We start from the raw sequence: 4,929 nt of genomic DNA on the forward strand, positions 1-4,929 counted from the left end.
CTGTTACCTTATATTTTAAGGGAACTAGTTTCAAGGATGACAAAAGCAATTTTGGCACAGAAATCTGGAAACATTTGGTTTGGTTGTACAAAGTTGCAACAGTGTGTCCCTCTCAACCTCCTGATTAAAGCAAGCCCATAGGCTTCAGAATATCAGGTTTCTGAACCCATCAGGGAGTTGAGGATACAAAAAACCCCAAGGAAACTAAATTCCACAAAGAGGCCTCCATAGGGTAAAAGAGGCCTCTGCTTGCCCTTATCCCTGGCAGATGGGCAGAGGGGCAAAGGAAGAGAAACCTACGAAGACACGAGTACGAGCAACTGGAAGAAACTCTTAAGAGATTTTTAAGGTTTGTTGGTGGGCCGGCTTCACCCAAGTAGAGAATTCCATGCAGCCCAAACCACTGCCGATTGTCTCTGCTGAGGAGAGTAAGCCAAAAGGGGCCTGAGGGAAAAGGCCAGAAAGTGGAGAGAAATACCCAGGGAGGGCAAAGCCTTCCAAAAGCAGGGAGCATGGCAGAAAAGCTAAGGGCAACCAGTCCAAGGCACTTTGTATTAAACTGCTAAGAGCCAGGACCGAGAGCTGAGGGAAATCTCTCCAAGGCTCTCTGGAAGGAGAGAGATCTCCCAGCCAAAAAAAAAAATAGCCCGGGGAAGATTGGAGAGCAAAGAGGATGCCCAGCAGCCCAAAGAGCAGACCTCCCCCCCACCCCAAGCAGGAGAGATCTCCCAAGGTTTGGAAAGCTAAGGGAGCAGCAATAAAGTGCAAAGAGGAAAGTGACCCGAAGAGCAAAAAATCTGGTTTTTCAATTCACCTTCTACTGAATTTTTACTAGGGGACAAAGCAAACGCACACAACCCCGAGTTCACATGGAGGATGCTGACGCAAAGAAATGTGCTTAAGATAAGGAACATGATCTTATAGCTTTTATTGTTACATTAAAAACCAGTAAGTAAATAAAGAGTTGATCTGCCTTGTCGAAAGATGGAGCTCTCCTTTCTGCAAAAGAAAAAAAGAAGAGAAAAAGCGTCTTTCGAGTCTTGCTCAGATACACGTTTGTACAAAGCAGGTCAATGGATTTTAGAAGCAACAAAGCGTGGTAAGCTGGAAGAGAGGCATGGGAGGGTTGTAGGGTCCGACGGAGAGAAGATAGAGGCCCAACTCCGAACTCGCCCTGGTCCCGCCTTCTTTTGTCTTGGATTTAGGACGCCTTAGTTCTTTTGGGACGGAGAGGGGTCAGACCCCCCCCCAGTCCTCGCGTCCCGCCGACGGCAGCCCTGCCCTCGGGCGCCACCACGCGTCCGCGAGCCGCACTGCAGCGCCGGATGCCGGACGCCGCTCGCGATCGCGGCTGGGGCGAGCGCCGACTAGCGGAGGCCGGGCGGCGGGGCCGCAGGGTCCGGGGCCCCAGGGCGGCCCCTCCCGGGCTGGGGCGGCTCGCGGCGCAGGAGAGGGAGCCCCGCTCGGGACTTCTAGCGGCTGCTGCCGTCAGCGCGAGGACTCAGTTTTCCCGGGAGGAAGCCGGTTCGGCTGTGTCGGCACCGGGAAATCTCTCTTCTCAAGCGTCTGTCCCAGCCTCCGGGCGGGCAGGTGCCGGTGGAGCCTGGCCAGGCATGACTTTAACACGTTAAGTAAAGCGCGCGCCCCCACGCGGCCGGTTAGCTCAGTTGGTTAGAGCGTGGTGCTAATAACGCCAAGGTCGCGGGTTCGATCCCCGTACGGGCCACGTGCGCGCCCTTTTTCCCTTTCCGTCCATCCCGTCCGCGGGGACTCTGCTGCCTCCCCCCGGGGACGGAGGGTCAGCGGCGCCGCCGCTGAGCGGTGGGGGCGGAAGCTTTACTTTACTGAAAAAAGAAATCGCGGCGGGGGGCCGGGGGGAGGTGCCGCCTTTCGGGACGGGTCGGGAGGGGCGCGCTCCCGCGGCTTTGTCGTGACAGCGCGCGGGCCTCGGGAGGGCCGGGCGGCGCGGAACGTTCACGCGCCCCCGCTCCGACCCCGCGCGTCCGGCGGCGGCGTCCGCGCGGCTCGGGCGCGGCGGGGGCGGGGGCGGGGGCGGGGGGAGCCGCGGCCCGGCCCGCCGGGTCCTAGCGCCCGCCGCGTTCCGCCGCCGCCGAGCCTCCTCGCCCGACCCGCAGGCCGCCGGCGCGCCCGCTCTTCCTCGGGTTTCAGAGTCTGGGGCTACCGCGAAAGTGCCAGGCGCCGTGCCGGTGAAATAATACCGTGAGCGGCGCCTCGAGCATGGTGCCGGGGAGGCAGGAGCTGCTCGGGGAACCCGAGGAAGCCGGGCTTCGTCTGGGCGCCCGGAGCGGCGGCCTCCACGTCAGGAGCAGCGACGACCCAGTTAAAGGCAGAGAAGCCCATGGAAAGAATTGACAAAGGGCCCCCGCTTGTCCCTAGGGACTTGTGCAAGGACTCGACCGGCCTTTGCGGACCCCCGGCCGCACCCCTGCCGCGGGGGCCGGGCCTGCCGCGCCGGCCTGCTGGCCTGCGGGTCCGGGGTCAGGGACCGGCTTCACGTGGTCGGCAGCTAAAGGGGTGCGTCCGCCACCTGTCCCTGTCACCGCGGCCTCCCGGCTGCAGCACGGCTCTTAGTCTCACAGGGATGCTCCCTGATCTCCTTCGGGCGTGGACACGTAAATACCAATATCGGTTTTCCTTCTAGTTACACAAAATGTCACATTGGACACACCATTTTGCGTCGCGCTCTTTTCACTTGATGTGTCTGGAGGTATTTACTGAGCAGCATATACTGAGCTGTCAAACTATACAGGAACAGCCTCTTTCCAAAGGCGTCGCTCCAGCTAGCCAGAAGTTGAATCTGAACCTTTAAGTCCATTCTACCCCTGCCTCAGGAAGTCTGCGAGCAGGGCGGGAGATAGGGCGGGAACAGGACGCCTTAATTTTCCGTTATAATGTGAATAAAGCACCTTCTGTGTGAAACCATATGACATTTCAAATAGTGCTCAGGTCGGAGCTCCAAAACACCCTGCTGATCAAAGGAAATAATGTACAGATTGGTTCAAAGATAGTTTTCAGGAAAAGGTAAAGCTGCGACTCAGAGAGATACAAAAAAGAGCATGTTGTTACACAATAAGATATTTTCAATTGTTTTAGTTCACAAAAGCGAAGTCTACTAAATTGTTACAACTCACAGCGTAGATGGAGGAAAGAGAAAGAGCTTCTTTGTAGATCTAGAAGATAGAGCTCTGTAACAGCATCAGCAACATTCCAGACAAACACGACAGTTATCCCTCAGTCAGTCTTCTGTCATTCTTGCTCCCCTGGGTCTTGGGTTAACAGTTGTAAGGGTAAATGGAAATTATTTTCTCTGTTTATATAGAGAAAAGTTGTTCCTTGCAGTGTTTCCTTGGTTATGTAGTGAATCTGAGTCCTGACTCGAATCTTCAGAATAGAGATAAATGTCTCTATGGATTAAGTCTGGTCTTCAGCTTTTACAGTGTAGAATATTTCTAAGGTTGTGGGCCAAATAACCTCTAGATATATAAAAATGTACCCGCCAGAATTAGGTCAGGGATCTCAGAGGAGCTTGACGGGAGACCCACAAGGTGCAGCAGTTTGCTTCTCAAGGAGATAAGGAGAAGTCAGTATTTTTTCTTCAGCTTTGCTGTAAACAACGGGTCAGATTGTATCATAATTTTGTTGTCACTTTGATGCGACTTTATATACATGTAAAAACACTAATACGTCATAAAGTGTCTTCTCTCTCTTCTATCGAAAAGGAAGCATCTTTCTGCTGGCTGAGTCATTTTATTTCCCCAAAACAGTTTCATGAACCCATGAGCTTCTTGAGCAGAATTCTGGAAATCCAGACTCAGTAGAATGGTTATGGTCTTAAAGTTGTTGAATCCAAGCCATCCAGAGTCTGTAACCAAATGTATCTGGTATAGTCCTCTTTTCCTACGAAGCTCTGAGATGGTCTTTCTTTGTTGAAGATGAAGCTCATTGCAAGTGCTTTCCCAACAAAATAACTATATAGAGAGATGACAAGAGATTTTAAATGGTTGGGATTGATTTATTACTTATAATTCTCTGAGGCTAAAGGGCTGATGAGAATTCATGATAAGAATAATGCCACTAACAAGGAATTTTGGTTGTTTCTGTGGCATGCAAAACAAGATAACAAAGCCAATCCAAAACAAGTTCTAGACAAAATAGTTGTAGACATTATGACCTTCATATTTTCAAAGAAGATTAAAAAACACTGCATTTAGTTTATAGAAGTGGATGAACATAATTTCCACAGAGAGAAAGTCTTGAAATGGACATATGATAATCCGGAGACACCATATGCCACAAATATACAAGTCACATAGTAAAAATATACCAAGACTATGTCAACAGTATGAAGCAAAGAGGCCTGGTAAGTCTGGAGTAGGTTCTACATATCTATACATTAATAAGACTTATTAATAATTAATAACTGTGGTAAGTCCTCAATTAAAACTCAGTAGCCCAGAAGATGCTAGATTCAAATTAAAGAAATAAAGTTGCGACCAAGTTAACATAAAAAAAAAATAGCTGGGATTATGCTTGATTGCATTCTACCCCTGTTGTCTACTATCAGACAAAACAACACCAGGATTTTATATGTTGATAGAAATATCTCATGTACAGTAAGAGCACTGATAAATCCCCAGGAATTTCCCACTCAGTGTACAATTTCTGAAATACTTACATTAACATTTTACCCGTGCAAATTTGACTTAGGGAAGACTAAGCCTTTCTCCTCTTCTCCTTCCTCCTTCTTCTCCTTCTGATTTTCAACTCTTCCTGTGCAACTCATCAATAGTAACACATCCAATAGCCCTGGTTCTTTCCAGCATCTCTCTTTTTTGCAGGATGAAAGAACAAACCTTTATGATTTTCCAGGTACCTCCTGGGAAGTCTCAAAGATAGCTGTAGGTGGAA

General features: G+C 50.3%; 1 non-coding gene across 1 annotated transcript; it reads left to right on the forward strand.

Moving 5' to 3' along the window:
- Window positions 1-1,652: 1,652 nt before the first annotated feature.
- On the forward strand, window positions 1,653-1,726 carry TRNAI-AAU (transfer RNA isoleucine (anticodon AAU)). The gene has a single exon. It is a non-coding gene; the product is annotated as a tRNA-Ile (tRNA).
- Window positions 1,727-4,929: the final 3,203 nt, after the last annotated feature.

The sequence above is a fragment of the Mirounga angustirostris genome, unplaced genomic scaffold, assembly GCF_029215605.1.
Source record: "Mirounga angustirostris isolate CCGP_5_RB_7025 unplaced genomic scaffold, mMirAng1.0.hap1 SCAF_8, whole genome shotgun sequence".
Lineage (NCBI taxonomy): Eukaryota > Metazoa > Chordata > Mammalia > Carnivora > Phocidae > Mirounga > Mirounga angustirostris.